Here is an 18,514-nt window from a genome sequence, read left to right as displayed (position 1 = left end):
AGGGCCAGAGGGGGTGGGGATGGAGGAGGAGGATCCTGGTCTCTCAGTGGACAGTGAACGGCAGGAATCCATATTGGACCCCCGCCCCCACACAAAGCACCACAGTGTGGTGAGAAGGGTTGCCCTGTAGTGACGAGTGCATGGGGCTCTGCCCCCTATAGCATAGGAGGTGTGACAGTCCCACCCAGGAAGCAAAGGTGAACACAAAACTGTCAGGATGGCACAGATCATGATAGAGATCCCAGTCACGCAGCTGCCCAGACAGCAAATATCTGATCTGACAGATCAGCAGATAGAAAATCTTTCTGAGGCACAGTTCGGAGCTTTGGTTATAAAAGTGCTTACAGATCTGACAGCAGATCTTAAACAAGACGGGGAAGGAATGAAGGCTAGTCCTGCTGAAATGAACAAAAACACATATGAAACTGGTGGTGAGGGAAAGAAAACCAGGGATCAAATTAACAAATCAGAACATAGGGAAGGAACAGTCAATCAGTGCAGAAAGAGGAAACAAAAAGTGAGGAAAATGAGGAGAGGCTCAGAGACCTATGGGACAGCTATAAGTGAACGAACATCCGAATTATAAGGTTGCCTGAAGGTGAAGAAGAAAAACTAGAAATTGAAAAATTATGTGAAAAAATAATGAAGCAGAACTTCCCTAACTTGGGGAAGGAAATAGACTTCCAGGTTCAGGAAGCACAGAGAGTTCCAAAAAAACTGGACCCAGGGAGAACCACACCAAGACACTTTATCATCAAATTGTCAAAAATAAAGGATAAAGAGAGAATCTTAAAAGCAGCAAGAAAAAAGAAAATTATGTACAAAGGGGTCCCAATAAGACCATCAGCTGATTTCTCAAAAGAAACTCTGCAGGCAAGAAGGGACTGGCAAGAAATATCCAAAGTAATGAAAAGCAAAAACCTACAACCACGATGACTCTATCCAGCGAGGCTGTCATTCAGAATAGAAGGGCAGAGAAATTGTTTCCAGGACAAAGTAAAACTGAAGGAGTTCATCAGATCCAAACCACTGTTATATGAGATGTTAAAGGGACTTGTTTAGGAGAAAGAGGATCAAAACTATGAACATTAAAATGAAAACTGTATCACAACAACCAACAACAGAAGCTAGGGAATCGAAAAAAAGGCAAACTAAGTAGGCAATGAGAGTGTGAAAAGAATGTCAGGTATGGGGAACATTTTGAGGGGAGGCCAGTGGGGAGGGGGTAATGGGGGAAAGGGAGGGAGATGGTGCAGGAATTAAGAAGCATAGTAGGAGGGAGTGGAGTAGACAGGAAGATGTTGAGAAGAACTATATGTACAACCAATGGGCATGGACTAAGGGGGAGACAACTGGAAGGAGGGTGGTCACTGGGTGGAGGGGAACAGAGGGAAAAGAAATTGGGACAACTGTAACAGTATAAGCAATAAAGCATATAAAAAAAAAAAAGAACCTACTACATTTTAAAGCGCTATACCCGGATATATTGTAATTTAAATTCTAAGATATGTAAGTCAAAAAATTTACTTTCCAGGATTTCACAAAACATCACCCAAAGTCTCATAGCTGATTAACAGTGGCGCCAAAAGAAAGATGGGTCAATCCAAATTACTGGTTCTCAAATTTTATGTATCAGAAGAGTCTTCTCAAGTGTAGATTCCAGAGCCCCACCCAGAATATACATTCTAAATATGTGGAGATAGTACCTGGGAAACTGCATTTAAAAAAAGGCCAAATGTGGTCCTTGGAACACACCGAGAGATTATTTCCTGTGATCTGCTGCATCATCTGTGTCACTGAATGAGCACAAACTCATTTGTACCCTGAAGTGATACAGAGAGCTAAACCTAATCAAAGGCATGAAAGTATCCTGGACACAGTGTACTGGGAGGGGTAAGACCAATGCAAGGGAAACAATTTGGGAAGAAATACATACAATGATAGTGAAGAAAGAATTAGCCAAATATATAGCAAGGACAATCAAGGCTATAGCAGTCAGAGAAGGGAAAGCTTTCTATGGGCTAAGGGGATCAGGGAGGCCTTTCTGGAGGAGGCAGGCTTTGAGTCCACCATTGCAGGACAACAAAGATTGGATGGACAAAGGAGATACGTTCTAGGAAGGGAAAAGGTACAAAGTGAAGACAATGAAGACTGTATTCAGGGGATATAATGGGGAACCAAACATAGTCAGCCCCTGCTCTCATGGTTCAGGGGAACAGGGAGGGACAATAAACAACCAAATAACCAAATGGAGATTTAAGGTAGCAATAGCTGCTATAAGAAAGATAATAAATAGAGTGATGTTGATATAGTAGATAGTAGCCAGACATGAGCAGAGTAAGAAGGACAGGCCAAATCCAGAATGTCACCAGGGTGGAAAGCCATGAGTGCCTATCAACAGGCAATTATAAAATGGGACCTTGCCCCTGACCTTTCATGTTACTGGTTATGCGGTTCAGACCTTCTCCTGATCTTTCCTCCCCTTTCTTGTTGCTAGTCATGTGGTAGACTCCCTTAGAAGACAAACAAGGTGACAGAGAATAGTTCCATATGACCCACATACAAGCCCTTCCACGACCACTCCCTTAAGCATTAAGGCCTAGAGATGACATCTAGGCCTCAGTTGTGTTTCAGCTCCAGGCCCAGAAAAGCAGCAAGGCCAGGTGGGTCAATGTCATGGCTGACATCAGGACCTGCTGCACTGACTAGTCACCCCCTGCCTAGGGATCAACCAATCAGTGAAGACCATGCACCCCAAGGGACACACACCTGGACAGCTGATGAATATTCTATTGAGATATTCCCCCGAGACCTCCAGATAAAACCTTTTAAGGCAAAGGACTGAACCATTATTCTCTCTCTTTCTCTCTCTCTCTCTCTCTCTCTCTCTCTCTCTCTCTCTCTCTCTCTCACTCCCTCTCACTCTCTCATTCTAACCCTTTCTCACTCTCTCACATTATCTACCTATGTATCTCTCTCTCCCTGTCTTTCTTTTGCTTAAGCATGCCTGCACCTTTGCCTACCCCCTTCTTTCCCCAGCACACACTGTCTCTGGAACATGCCTGAGCCTTTACCCCCCCTCTTTCCCCCAGGCACATATATCCTTGGTTTCTTCCTCCTAAGTTCCAAGTGCCCTTGTTTTGCCTCTGTAACTTCTTTCCTGAGCCCACACAGCCCAGTCAACTTACTTCTTCTACCTCTATGACTTTCTAAGTAAACTTTGTTTTATAATTTCAGTTCTTGGCTCTGAATTGTTTCCCAGACAAACTCAAGAACCAAGGTTGCTGAACCAAAGTTTAATTCCACTGGTTAACTTGTTTTATTTTTAATTTTTATTTACTGATTTTAGAGAGAGTAAAATATTGACTGGTTGTTCCACCTATCCATGCACTCACTGGTTAACCACTGCATGTGCCCTGACCTGGGATTGGACCTGCAACCCTGGCATGTCGGGATAACACTCTAACCAACTGAGCTATCCAGCCAGGGCCTGCAAATTGACTTTGGCAGCTAAGAATATGACTGGGTGTGGGAGGAGGAGCTGTCTAAATAGGATAAAAAGGACCCACTAAATAGGGGGAAAATGGAGGTGCCATTTTTGCTACAACCCAAATGAGGATAGATATATAGGAGAACAGTGAAGAATATGCAAATAAAGGTGGTTGTTGAGACCTTAACTGGGGACTCTTCACCCTAGTTTATCTGCTTTCATCTAAGCCCCAGTGAAAGACACAGGGCAGGATTGAACATTTTTTAAAATTGGCTGAAGAAAGGCAAAATGTAATTTTGGGTCACCGGGTAAAATCAGGCTAAGAACGTAGCATGGCAGAGTGGGCTACCTCTAAGGGCACACTTTGTCCTAACGTTCACATCTTTCAGTACGCTCAAGTCCTCACACACTCTCCTTCTCCCCTCAGATGCCCAGCAGTTCCCCAGTGGGTTCAGTTCTCTCAGCTCTGTGGGAACCAGGCGTCCTGCAGCCAAGGCCCGAGCCACAGAAATCACCCTATGTCCAGGGGCTCAGCCTACAATGGCCCAAATGCATGACCAGGTAGTCATCGCTCTCTTTTCTGGAGGCCAGTCTGTTGCTCTACAGAGAGGATCAAAGGCCCCTGCTGGGAAAATGGCTGATTAACCAGAAGTGAATCTTTCTTTTACCTCTTCCTGAGCTTTCCCTACAGCCTCAGAACCCCTGCAGCAGGAGCCAGGATCTGTGTCTGCAGACAGTCCATGGAAAACCATCAGCTTGGTGATTTGTCTGGAGGGTCCTAGCCTCCCCTTTCTGCGCCTTTCTCTTCCCTTGAAGAGAACCTTCCCCTGGCCAGATGTTCAAGACCCTCGTGGTCTTTCTTTTACCAGTCTCCCTCTCTCAGGAAACAGTAGTAAAATTCCATTAATATTTATATTAAAGGAGACCCAAGGAGTATTTACATTTTATTTTTAAGTATATTTTATTGATTACGCTATTACAGTTGTCCCAATTTACATTTTAGAAGCATGGAATTGTAGGTTTTAGCAAATAGATGTGGAAATTGTTGTTTTTTTAATTGAGTATTTTACATGCATCTTTCAAATGATATTATAAAGGCAGTTGCCTATCCTGACCATATGGAGTTAAATTCTGGTTCCCTAAGGCAGACAGTAAAAGAAAGACAATGAGGGGCAGGAAAGAGCCAAGATGCAGATTTGTCATAACTGCGGGATGAGTTTATTTGTTTTTAACCATAATAATGATTAATACATGGCAACACCCTGTGTTGCGGGTATAAAAACACAATCCTTCCCAAAATATGACTCAGCCTCTGTGCTCCCAGATACATTGAAATTCCTTGGAAGGCAGCTGCGGGTCTTCATGGAGACTCCCATTCTTGCTTCTTTCACAGTTGAACAAATTAAAACAGACCCACAACCATGCTCCTAGGTGCCCAGTCTTAAGCAAAGGACTGGGCTCACAAGTCCCCAAACAGTACAGCCAAGTACGTTCTGTTCAGACCAACAGTTCTCCCACCCCCAACTACCGCCTGGGAAATGGGCTGCTTCTAGGCCAAACTCCCTACTTAACAGCGATCCAAACACCTCATCCTGGACCTTTGAGAGGAAGAGCCTGGGAAAGTTCAGGGGAATAACTCTTGCCTTTATCCACAAAATTCCTACACTTCCAAAATCCTAACCCTGCCCTTTTCTTGCTTGGGGACTCATTGTGATTATATCTTTTACACTAAGAAGCGAAACAATAAGTCATTCTTTCTATTCAGACCATACCCTTGGGTGTGGGTTTTCAGTTAACTAACTGCTTCCTGGGAGGAGGAGAGGTAGGAAGGAGTGGGGTGGAGTAAGGGCTAGGAAGAGTCCAAATATTCTAGTTAGCATCAGTTTTGACTGTGGGCGCCAAAGGTTTTCCTTTCCACTTATCATACTTATTAACAGGAAAGCTAAGGTCCAAAGAGGGCAGGAACTTGCCCCAGGTCACACCGAAAATATAGCATAGAGCTTAGGAACAGGGGCCATGTCCTCTGCCCGCAGCCCAAGTGCTCCATCCAAAAAGATGTGTGATTTTTCCCAGTGAGTCAGGGAAAAATGCAGAGAAACAGGGCTATCCGAAGAGAGGGCTGTAGTTCATGTGCTTTCATTCGGCCTCCCAAAATAAAGAGGAATGGGAGACACAGACAGGGCCTGAATGGATGAGTTAAAAATCCCTGAATTGTAGAGGGGATTATGGAGGGGAAGGGCAGAGCGATGCCAGTTTCTCCTGTCCGGATGTGCTTCCCTATCCTGGAAGAAGGGAAGGAGGGGAGTGAGAAAACGGAAGGAGAGAGGAGAGGAAGAAGTGGGAGAAAACAAATGAAAGAAGTTGGTTAAAAAACAAGATTTGGGAGAAAAGAAGGTGGCGGAATGAATGCCATTCCAAGATGCTTTGGGGCCCTTCCCCCATTCTGTACTATCTAGGGCGCACATGTGTGCACACACATACACAGACACACACACACTTATTAGTCTCCCCAGGGCCCACCCCTATTTCTTCCCCAGATGTGCTGGCCCAGGCTCTAGAGCCTCAGGCTTCAACTGCTGCGAAGGAATTGCTTGGCCAGCCCAGCCTATATGCTGCTCAACCTGCATGTTTCTCAGCCCTGAGTTCCCTCTGCCATTCTGCAAGGGGCCTAAGCAAAGAGAAGTTAGCCCCACTCTTCAGCACCCAACTGAATAACACCTCACTCATCCCGAGGTCGCTCCTCTGCCAGCCCCCTATATGGGGAACAAAGCAGCGCAAACAGAAGTTACAGTGGGGTGGGGGAAGGCCTCCTGGAAGTCACAATAGATGTCAGCAGGGTCCCAGGGCAGGCAGGCCCAGCAGCAGCCCCCTATGACCACAAATTAGGTCAATGGTAGCATGGAGTCCATCCACAGCTGAGGCTCAGACACTGGCAGAGAAAGTCACGGCAAAGCATTCAGCCTCCAGGGAAGGAGCTTGGTAAGAAATGGGTATGGAATCAAAGCCCCAACCAAGTGGACATTAGTCCAAGAAGAAAGTCAAAGCCCAGGAAGACAAACTGGGCTACACAGTTGAGAATAGGAAAACGCTGTGATAATAGGGCTTAAGGTGCTTGGTTCTTCCTTATGACTCACTCCAGTCACCAATGGGCTGAGGCAGCTGAAGTGTCCCCCTTACCTTATTCAGGATGGTCTTGGGGTGGGGAACTAGGAAAGATTGAGGAAGGCAGGGGGTTGTAGTCCTCTTGAACAAAACAATAATTCCATCATCATGGTCATCCTTTGGGAGCCTGGAATTCACCTTGGATTCCTTAGTCGCTTCTCTAAAGATCCTTGTACCTATTTTTAAAAACAGTTTTATTCAAAATCCAACTAAGCAAACCAGAATAGGAACAGAGAATCATAGGTATAGAGATCATTTGGAGGGTTGTCAGCTAGGAGGGGGAAGGGGAAGAAATGGGGAAATGGTGCAGGAACTAAGAAGCATAATCAGTTGGTACAAAATAGACAGGGGGAAGTTAAGAATAATATAGGAAAGGGTGAAGCCAAAGAACTTATATGCACAACCCGTGGACATGAACTAGGGGGGGTGGGACTGCTGGATGGAAGGAGGGTACTGGGCAGAGGGGAGAAAAAGGGAAAGATTGGAACTACTGTAACAACATAATAAATAAAATATAATTAAAAAACAGTTTTATTGAGATATACTTCACATAACATACAATCCACCCATCTGAAGTGTTTTTAGTGTATGTACAGGGTTGTGCAACCATTGCGCAATCACCTATTTTGTTATTAAAATTTTCATTTTCAGAACATTGTACATTCACATGTAGTTGTAAGAAATAATACAGAGATCTCTTGTATACTTTGTCCAGCTTCTCTCAGCAGTAACATCTTGCAAAACTATAATACAATATCACAACCAGGATATTGACATTGCTACAATCTACCCATCTTGTTCAGATTTCCTCACTTTTACTTGTACAGTAAGTTCTCACTTAATGCCATCAATAGGTTCTCTGACTTTAAACAAAATGAATTGGTATAAGAAAACCAATTTTACGAGAGACTAATTGATATAAACAAGAGTTAAGGTGCTAAGGCATCTCATTAACATTGCAACAAAATAATATTGAATGAAAAGACATTATTCTAGGACCTGGTGTACTTATTTGCATATGTGTGCATTTCATTCCATCCTATTTTATTACCTGTGTAGGTTTGTGTATCTGCGACCATAGTCAAGATGGCTGAATGGTCCCATCTCCACATGGACCCCTGCTTCACTCCCCTCCCTTCCCTTAACACTGGCAACCACTAGTCTCATCTCCCCATTGATAATTCCATTGTTCCAAGAATGTTATATAAATGGAATCAATCATACAGTATGCAATCTTTGGGGACTGACTTCTTGCACTCAGCACAATGGCCTTGAGATTCATCCTAGTTCTTTCCTATTTCAACAGTTCATTCCTTTTTATCTTACACCCACTGTTCAATTAGGAAGATCTGCCAGTGGCTGGAGAACACTGCAGGACAGGCCTTGGAGACAGCCTTGCAGCACAGTGAAGGAAGTGCAGAAGCAGAGGACATGGGCCTCAGCAGAATTCTGCCCACCTTGGAGACATCCCTAGAGTCTTGAACTGCACTTAAGAATGTGGCTCCCTGTTTTAGTTGAAAAGTGCACAGCTCTGTTCTTCAGCAAACCACCGCCAGCAGTTGTCACCACAAGACATCTGGCATTCGCGGTTTCCACCTAAATCAGACCCCACTCTCTAGAAGAGAATCCTGAGAGGTAAGAAATTATTAATTCTAGCACAGCCCAACCATCCAGTGCTTAACATTCCAGAAACTGTCCACATACTGAGCAACAGTTGCCTTTGGAGGAAGAAAAACTATGGCAGAAGCTAAGGAGCCTCAGGAAAGCCAAAGGCTCTTGCTTGATTTGTAAGTAGAGTTCTACTCCAGCGTTCTCGATGGCTAAAGGTTTTCTGCTTCTTCAACTTCTTTTAACCCCAGGATCATCAGAATGAAGTGCCTGTTATGATGCCTGTAATTCACTTAAAAATATGAAAGCAGACAGTGTGATGTTCTGTGTGATTAGTTTCTACACTCTACGTGTAGGCAGTTGCCCTATCAGAACCTCTCGCTCAAAAGCCACACTGCAGAGATGGCTTGTAAGACTACCAGCCTCAGTTTTCACTACTTCCTATTAACACCAGAGGCTATAGTAGGTAGCAAAATCAGAAGTATTCATTGTAGAAAACAGGCACTTTAACTTATATAATGGTTATTAAAATGGATTCTTATTGATAAAAATCAGTGATATTCAAAATATGTGGACTAAAATATTTGAGCTTGAACAGGGTATAAAAATCTAGTGGTGTATACTTTTAAGGACTGTACTCTACCTGATTCCTAAAGGGTCCTGAGTCCTGAATGCTATTTCCAGAGAACTCTTGGCCCCCTGACCCCAATAAATGGCTACCTGTATCTGTGGTTAGACTATGATCACATTGGCCTCAGATGAAATTTTCCTGTAAAAAGAACTGAAAAGGGCAGATATCTGAAATATTGTTGAGATTCTAGAATAGGTTTTGTGACTGTGTTTGTGCCTGCTTGCTAATAAATGTTTATATGTGTGGCAGATTTTGGTCTGACCCTTTGTTTAATTCCAAAGTGGCAGCAAGGTTGTGGGGAGGTAGCTAAGCCTCTTGACTTCCTCCAAATATTGGTGACCACATAAAACCTAATAGTTGTGCCTGACCAAGTTAGTTTAGTTCTGTTGACCACAGTACCTTAAGAATGCACAAAAGGAGCCCTGATGGTAGTATCTCCATAAAGCTCTGAAAAAAATCCCGAGAGCTTCAAGAATTCAGCAGGGAAGAAACTGAACTTAGTAGTAAATAGCACAACTTGTGGCACTGGGTTTGCACGAGGATGAGCTCTTCTGTGGTACAATCTCTCAAGATGAATTTTCTTGAAAAGTCTGCATTTCAAATCCTTGAAATCACAGAGTATTAATAAGCTGTTCACAGCTTTAGCTAACCTACACATCCTTATTTTTTTTAAGATTTTATTTTTATTTATTTTCAGAGAGAGGGCAAGGGAGGAAGAAAGAGAAGGAGCGAAGCATCAATGTGTGGGAAACATCAGTTGATTGCCTCTTGCACATCCCCAACTGGGGACCTGGCTCACAACCCAGGCATTTGCCCTGACTGGGAATCAAACTGGCGACTTTTCGGATCACAGGCCACTACTCAATCCACTGAAACATCAGCCAGGGCCACACATCTTTAAAAATCTAAAATCTCTGAACAAAGTTCAATACAATAAAAACTTCTTTGCATATTTAAGTGCCAGGCATGTTACAGATATCATATCTTTAAATTATTTAAAAAACAAAACCTTTAAAGAAAGTGAAGCTCAGAAAAGTTAACGTGGGTTGTCTAGGGTTCTATGGCTTGTAAGTGACATACATGGGAATCAAGCCCCATTTGTCTGACTCTTGCTGCTGCACACCATGCTGCCTCTTGTCCTTTGAAAAGGTCAGTGTGTGGATAAAAGGTAAAATGTCTGACAAGGAAGGAGCATGCATCCACAAAACAGTCATAACTGCAAGGTCACTTTAACCTGCCTTTGAAAAACTTTGCAATCATGGAAATAAAAAAAGAGTCAAAAGACCAACTAAAATCAAACCACAGGGTTCCTGGCATACCTAACACCATGGGACTGTGCTACCAACTCATTGTGAGACCTGCAGATACAGATATATAGATGTAGATGCAGATGTACATATGTGTGCATTCACAGTTTTCTCTCATCATCACCTCAGAGGTAGCTTCAATTATTGTTTCAATTTACAGCAAAAGAGACAGCATTGGAGAGGATTAAATGCCTTGCCTGAGGTCACATAGCCAAGATACAGCTAGGAGTCCTACTCAGATCTGTCAGATTCCACATCCAGTACATAGCACTGCTTATCAAAGCTTCACCTGATATTTCACACCTTCTACAAGTTCACTTCTGGACTCAGAGAGCACCTGAGATCCACTACTGTGTATCTGATTCCAACACTATTAGCCTCTGGGTGGTCCAGCCCCAAACCCTCGATGGAGGGCAAGTCATCCTGTCCCACACAAGTAGCCAGGTGTCCCCAGTTATAATTCAGGAGCCTGAGCAATTCCTGCTGAGATTCTCTCTCTCTCTCTTACTTTTTTTTTTCAGGTTGGGGTCAGTGGTTTAAACACCCTCTGCTTTGGAAATCTTCAAGGCACTTGAAAAGACAAAGCTTTTTATATCTGCAGAAGAGGAGACCATGAAGAGAAACCATGAGTTTTGGTCTGGGCCATGCTTGCCTTCCACACTGCCATAAAGCACACTTGGGAGACAGACATACTGCGTCTCCCTCTGCAACTAAGAAGGACTACAACTCCCTGAAAACTAGAGAAAACCAGAAGTTCCAGAAAATCGAGCTGCATGGAAGTTCAACAAACAAAGATATAAAGAAGAAACACTCATCCAGACAGGTAGGAGGGGCGGGGCCAGGGCAGAGAGGATATGGTGTGGTGGCAGCAGCAGCTGTAGCAGCGGCTGGTCAGTGGAAAGCGCAGTCACACGTTTTAAAAAGTCAGGAGGGACACCTGGGGAGTGCTCCCAGCACCTGACCAGACCTCACAGCTCCCAGTCCCAGCACCATGGAAAATCAAGCCTCATTGCTTCTGACTGTGCAGGCCAGTGGGGGTTGGGGTGGAGGCAGAAACTGCCGGTCTCTCAGGAGAGTCCACTTGTTTAAAGGCCCCCCATGGTCCTAGAACATCTGCAGACCCACCCACTCTGAGAACGACAGCCAGGACAAGAGCTAGAGAGGTTCCAATCCCATACGGAAGTGGGAGAAGTGCCTGGAAAAGGGGCAAATGCTGAGAAAGCAGCATTGTTCCCTCTCAGACTCCTCCCCCACATACAGTGCTACAACGTGGTGAAACGGGTCGCCCTATACTGACGAACACCTAAGACCCCACCCCTTACAACATAACAGGTGCCACAGCTCTACCTAAGACACAGAGGCAAACAGACACAGGAGCCTGTCAAGATGAGGAGACAGAGAAGTATGGCCCAAAGAAGGAATAGATCAAGATTCCAGTGGGAGAACTAAGCGACGAGGAGATAGCCTCCCTAACAGACACAGAGTTCAAAACACTGGTGATAAAGATGCTCACAGGCTTGACAGATATGCTTGAGTACAGCAAATGCATAAGGGAAGAAGTGAAGGCTATGCTAAGTGAAACGAAGGAAAATCCACACAAAGCCAATGGTGAAGAGACGGAAACCTGGATTCAAATTAATGATTTGGAATATAAGGAAGAAAAAAAAAAAAACAATCAGCCAGTACAGGAGAAGGAAACAAGAATTGAAAAAAATGAGGAGAGGCTTAGGAACCTCTTAGACAACTTGAAACGTGCCAACATCCAAATCATAGGGGTGCCAGAAGGAGAAGAGGAAGAGCAAGAAATTGAAAGCTTATGTGAAAAAATAATGAAGAAAAACTTTCCTAATTTGTCAAAGGAAATAGACATACCAGTCCAGGAAGCACTGAGTCCCAAAGAAGCTAGACCCCAAGAAGACCACACCAAGACACATCATAATTAAAATGCCAAAGGTTCAAGATAAAGGGAGAATCTTAAAACAGCAAGAGAAAAGCAGAGAGTTACCTACAAGGGGATTCCTATAAGACTGTCAGCTGATTTCTCAAAAGAAACTTCACAGGCAGGAAGGAACTGGCAAGCAGTATTCAATGCAATGAAAAGCAATGACCTACAACCAAGATTACTCTATCCAGCAAAGCTATCATTTAGAATGGAAGGGCAGATAAAGTGCTTCCTAGACAAGGTAAAGCTGAAGGAGTTCATCATGACCAAGCCCTTCTTATATGAAATGTTAGAGGGACTCATTTAAGAAAAAGAAGATCAACACTATGAACATTAAAATGACAACAAACTCACAGCTATCAACAACTGAATCTAAAAAATAAAAACAAAAACAAACTAAGCAAACAATGAGAACAGGAACAGAATCATGGGTGTGGGGATCATTTGTAGGGTTATTAGCTGGGAGGGGGTAGGGGGAGAAATGGGGAAATGGGGAAATGGGGCAGGGATTAAGAAGCATAACTGTTTGGCACAAAATAGACAGGGGGAAGTTAAGAATAACATAGGAAAGGGAGAAGCCAAAGAAGTTATATGCACGACCCATGGACATGAACTAAGGGGGGTGGGCCTGTTGGAGGGAAGGGGGATACTGGGCAGAGGGGAGCCAAGGGGAAAAATTGGAACTACTGTAACAACATAATCAATAAAGTATACTTTAAAAAAAACACCGGGTTCAGGAGAAAGTCGGAATTTTACAAATAGCTTCATGGTCATTGCTTTGAATTACAGAACCCCTGGGGTAAACTATGACATTACAAAATTTATCTTTAAAAGCAGTTGTTTTATGGCTGGCCAAGTCATGAGACTGTCATCTCATCTCACACCAGGGTGACCTTATCATCCACTGTGGGTCTGAGATGCTGATCAAGAAAGGGCTGGCTTTGGGGAGGTCCTGACAGACAGTCAAGGGCCAGTGAAGCCAATGCCCTGATAGGACAATTTTGTGCTCCTTTCTAGAGGTGCTGGAGAGGAGGACAGGGAGGAGGGAGGTTAGGAGACAGAGGGCTCTGATACTGCCGCAGAGAGCATGGCTCTGTGAGCATGTCTGGGTGGCACTGACATGACCTGTCCAGCTTCATGCCCCTTCTAAGGCCACTTGACACAGACTGATAGGTTCCCCCACTTCCATTTCTACGAAAGCTGGATTCTGGGACTCATTCTGTCCTGTATCAAGGGGAAATATAGAATATCTCCATCCACACCTCACCCACTGAGGCTCAAGTAAGTGCTTTCTGGCCCTGTTCTCATCTTGTAACTTCAGTTCCCATAACCGGGCTCTTGTCCCTTCCCTTATGTATGGGTACATGCCCTGAACCCAGTTCCTATGAGTGGGCTCCTGTCTTATTCCACTATCTGAGGCTTTAATAGTTCCGTAGGTGTCCAAATTCTTCTAGAATGAAGGGGAGAGGGAGCTTCCTTTCCAACCCCTCCAATATCTACCCAACCTGGGTCCTCCTCAGGCAATTGGAATCCCTTGGAATTTTACAATTTACATATCAGTTGGCTCCCTGGTAGGAAAGATTAAGAGATCAGCACTTAATTATGCTACATGTGTAAGTTCTAGAGATCTACCGTACAGCATAGTACCTATGGTTAATAATAGTATATTATATACTTAACATTTTGTTAAGAGGGTAGACGTTATATGTTAAGTATTACCACCAAAAATAATAGTAATAATAAGAAAATAAAGAGGATGGAAGCAAACTTTTGCAGGCAATGAATATGTTTCTGGCATAGATCGTGGCAATGGTTTCATGAGTGGGTATGTGTTTATCCCTAAGTATATCAAGTTGTATATATTAAGTATGTACAGCTTTTTGTATATCAATAATGCCTAATTTAAAAAGCATCAGCCCTTATTCATTTCGGCCTATTTTCTCTCCTACTACCTCCTTATTTCCATTAGTCGTAGTACTATTTTCACTTTGACCAGATTTCTAGCCAGACAAAGGAAACATGTCCCTGCCACCTGCAACTGCACTTCCTTGGCTCCAAATCTGTTCCCTACACCCTTCTCTAAAGCCTCCTGCCATGTCCCCTGTCACTGCCTGCTGCCCAGCTACCTGGGTCTGACAGCCAGCCCACAACCTCGTCCTCCCTTGGACTGTTGAGGAAGCCTCCCCTTGCCAGCAGCTTTGCTCCCCTGGGGTGTGACTGTCTTTAAGTGCAGCTCTGAAGCAGTCTTGGCATTGCCATCCCCGGCGGCCAGCAGGTACTGGGCAGGTTCCTTCACTCGGCCCCCTGCTGTGCTCTGAGGACACACAGACAGCGGGGCGGGGAGCTTCCTGGCACTCTAGGCTGCGCTGAACCATACATGCCGGGCAGGTACTACCCAGGCTCCCTTGAAATGAACTTTTATCAATAAAGAAACCGGAGGACGTAATATGCACCTAAAAGACCAAAATCTGATGGTTTACAGAATAACACAGCAACTAATCAGATTGGATGGGATGACATTTAGCTACATTTCTTTCACTGCCCCCAAATCCTTTTTGAGGGCGGTTTTGTTTTGTTGCAGGCATTCCCTACCCCTACAGGAGAGGGGGTCAGCCCCAATCCCAACCTCCTATTTAAGCAGTAAAAGACAGGACCCAGATAATAGTTGATAATTCACGCCCAGGGTGAGAAAAAGTCCACTTCAGCATTCTGTGCCTCTTGCCTCTGAGCAGGTCTCTGGCGTGGCTGTAAGCAGGACACAATCCTGACAGCCTCCAGACCTCGACTAGTGCCCTCCGACCAGCTGGAATGCCATTTCCACTCCCTCCACATACCTGAGCCATACTCATTCTGCATACCTCTCTCTTGCTCTCCTATCACCTCCTCCAGGAAGCACATCTGTGTTCTGCTTCTCAACCTCCTGCAGCACTTAAAAATCTATACCACACAGTTTAGGGCTTCACTCACCAAGCTCTTAACCCCTATTGCTTCATGCAAGCCGGTTTAGACTCCTCAATAGTACCCACAGACTCCTTCTTGACCTTCCCCAGGACACTTAGCATAAGCCTGAGCCTGCGGTCAGGGCTCAGCAAAGACACCCTGAAGATGCTTGTTCTAGAAACAAAATCAAGGGTTTCCATTCTTTTTGTATAACTGACTAGAAAATGGAGTGCTCAGATGTAGTCATTTCAGAAACAACAACAAAAACACACTCCAGCCCTGGCTGGTGTGGCTCAGTGGATTGAGCGCCTGCCTGCAAACCAAGAGGTTGTGGGTTCGATTCCCAGTCAGGGCACGTGCCTGGGTTGCAGGCCAGGTCCCCAGTTGGGGGTGTGCAAAAGGCAACACATTGATGTTTCTCTCCCTCTCTTTCTCTCTCCCTTCCCCTCTCTCTAAAAATCAATAAATAAAATCTTTAAAAAAAAATAACTCCAGCATCCTGGGGAGCAGCCACCAAAGACAACACAGGTATCTCCAGGTCATTGAACCACAGAGTGTTAGAGCGGAAAGGAATCTTAATGGTTTGCTCCCAAACTTTTAAACCGAGGTGTGCATACCCCGGCGGGGGGGTGGCCATGGCAGTGTGCCAAGGGGGTCCACAAAGCCACAGAATAAACATGGCATGCTTTCTTAGAGTGTCAGTTTTACTCGAGTAAAAGAAATTTAAAACATTTCTATATTAAAACAAATATGGCTATATCATGGAGAAGAATGCAAACTTTGCACGCATTTTTAGGATAAAACATGAGACCTCAGAGACACTTCAGAGCATGCAGTAGGCTGCTTTGGGTTGCCCCCATCCACCCCTCTCCTCTACCCGTGCTGGGGATTTCATTTTCCCTCTCCTCTATCATTAGGGTTACTTCAGTTAAAAAATAAAGAAATACTTGAGAAGACTGATCTAGTTCAGCCCTTTTTTTGCACAGAAAAACTGAGGCCCACAGATGAGAAGTAATTTGGCCAAAGCCCCAGACAGTGAGTTCAGCAAGATCTAAGTAAGACCACAATCCACCCCAATGAGATGCACGGTTTTTTTTCTACTTACTTGCTCAGGTGACTACTGACTGAAAACTAGACTTCCTTATTAACTCTGTTCCCCCTCCTGTACCTTCAGCATCTTGTCTTTTTTGCCAAGAATTATACACCTACCCTTAGGGAAACATGTGGTGGCAGCAGCTCTGAGGGCAGGCCAGACCCCTCAAACACAGTGGTTCTCAATCCTCCTAGTGCCGCAACCCTTTAATACAGCTCCTCATGTTGTGGTGACCCCCAACCATAACTGAAGCATAGTGATCAATCACAAAAACAATATGTAATTATGTATGTATTTTCCGATGGTCTTAGGCGACCCCTGTGAAAGGGTCGTTCAACCCCCAAAGGGGTTGCAACCCACTGGTTGAGAACCGCTGCTCAAACACAATGAGTACAGCTACATTTCCCAGAAATCAGCGTGTAAATAGTGAGATTCAAACCCCTTACAGAACCAGGAGGAAGTCCACAGCGTTGGGGAGAGGGAGAGGCGAAGCAAGGAGGAGGTCCTGCTCATCAGAGGCCACAGCCAGGAAGCAAACAGCTGACTCTGAGAGCCTGCTTCTTCCCTTTGTTTATGTATGAAGGAGATGCCCTAAGGCCCCCACAGCAAGGCTTCAAGGAAACTGGCCCCTCAGAGGAGCCCCCCTACCCCTACCTTCTGTAGCAACTGGCTCCCCTATCTCGTGAGCTGAGTCTGGTCTCAGGCTGCGGAACTAAACTGATCACCTCAAGTCTTTGTGTGTGTGTGTGTGTGTGTGTGTGTGTGTGTGTGTGTGTGTGTGTGTGTGTGTGTGTGTGTGTTTAAGTAGTGACTTCGGCTTTAAATGAACTCAGTTTCACAACTGAGTCATGTATATTCTTCACGCAAATTAGCAGGTGTTTTGTGCAGATTCGCACACTTACACCCACTTATTCACACCTCAAACCCACAACCCTTGCTGTTGCACAGACATGCGACTTCTCCTGCACGCCGTCACAAATACCAACCTGAGCCCACGTTTTGGCTGGGAAATGCAATACAATCATGGTCGCTGCGCCACACTTGTCTTCAATGCCCAGACCCAGACGCTCTCAGCCACCGTGGATACCCACATTCACAGTCACACACACAAGGGGCTGAGAAGTGACCCAGGCTGCCAGGGTTGGAGCCACATTCCACGGTGTCCCATTCCCCTCCGAGAACTAACAGATCATTTCACAAAGATGTCATCACCTGCCTACTAATGGCAACTTGCAGCCAGAATAAATGGTCCATTACCCGCCCCCATTACAGGTGGGCCCACAGGAGAATGACAGCAGAGACAAAGGAGACTTGTGGTTCAGTGTCACTGGAGGAGACTGACCAGACAGGTGAGATGGGGACTCGTTCCAGCCAAAGAGATTTCCTTTCCGCTCTGTGCCCTGGAGTTGGGGGTGGGGTGGGGTGGGGATCAGAAGGTAGTGTTGCTTTTTGCAGGTTTCTCAAACTCTAACTACAAATCATGTACAGGGAAAAAATACTGCTCTTCGGACCTGGGCTTTCCTTGTCCAGGAGACGATTGGGTTGTGTTATTACACTTTCTTTTGAACGAGGCCCCAACACTTCCTGGAGTAGCATAGCGACCAGCGGCGTAGTACCTGCAGCCACTTCCCAGCTCTGAATTTCAGCCCCACCACATACAAGCTGTGTGACCTTGAGCAAGTTAGTTAACCTCTGTAGCCCTGCGTCTTGCCATCTGCTAAAACCAGGCAGGATAACATCATCTACCTCATGGTGGTGTCACGTGATTTGAACGTACAGCACTTGGACACAGCAGTTCCCCTCTCTCCACGCTTTTCTTCTCTGCTTTTAGGTACTGGAGATCAACGGCGGTCTGAAAATATTAAGAGGAAAGTTTCCAAAATGAACAATTTACCAATTTTAAATTGCAAGCTGTTCTGAGTAGCATGACGAAATCTCACCCCATCCACTCTGCCCTGCCTGGGATGTGAATCATCCCTTTGTCCAGGGTCCCCATTAGTCATTAGAAGTCAGCGGGGTTATCAGATCGACTGTTGCAATATTGCAGTTCTTGTGTTCAAGACACCCTTCCCTTACATCCGTTATTATTGTTGCCCTGTTTTATGATCAGTTATTGTTGTTCATCTCTCACTGTTCCTAATTTACAAGTTAAAATGTATCAAAGGCATGTGCGTATAGGAAAATACATAGGATATGTAGTATTAGTACCATCTGTGGTTTCTGGCATCTACTGGGGTTCTTGGAATGTGTCCCCCGCAGGTAAGGAGGGATGACTGTGCTGTCTGACACTTAGGGCGCTCAGTAAATGGGATTATACAAATGAGCGATTTCCTGTTTTTCT

The 18,514-nt window shown here is 44.8% G+C and overlaps 1 long non-coding RNA gene across 1 annotated transcript in view; it reads right to left on the bottom strand.

The window, feature by feature from the left end:
- LOC149990416 (uncharacterized) overlaps positions 1–18,514 on the bottom strand; it is a 137,774-nt gene that overhangs the window by 108,984 nt on the left and 10,276 nt on the right. The window contains exons 2-3 of the long non-coding RNA XR_016508575.1: positions 17,920–18,025; positions 6,668–6,828 (exon numbers count right to left, since the gene is read on the bottom strand). This is a non-coding gene — a long non-coding RNA (uncharacterized LOC149990416). The remainder of the gene's footprint in view (positions 1–6,667; positions 6,829–17,919; positions 18,026–18,514) is intronic.

This window comes from Furipterus horrens, unplaced genomic scaffold (genome assembly GCF_987537825.1).
Source record: "Furipterus horrens unplaced genomic scaffold, mFurHor1.1.pri manual_scaffold_17, whole genome shotgun sequence".
Taxonomy (NCBI): domain Eukaryota; kingdom Metazoa; phylum Chordata; class Mammalia; order Chiroptera; family Furipteridae; genus Furipterus; species Furipterus horrens.
This window is presented reverse-complemented; position numbering and strand designations above follow the sequence as displayed.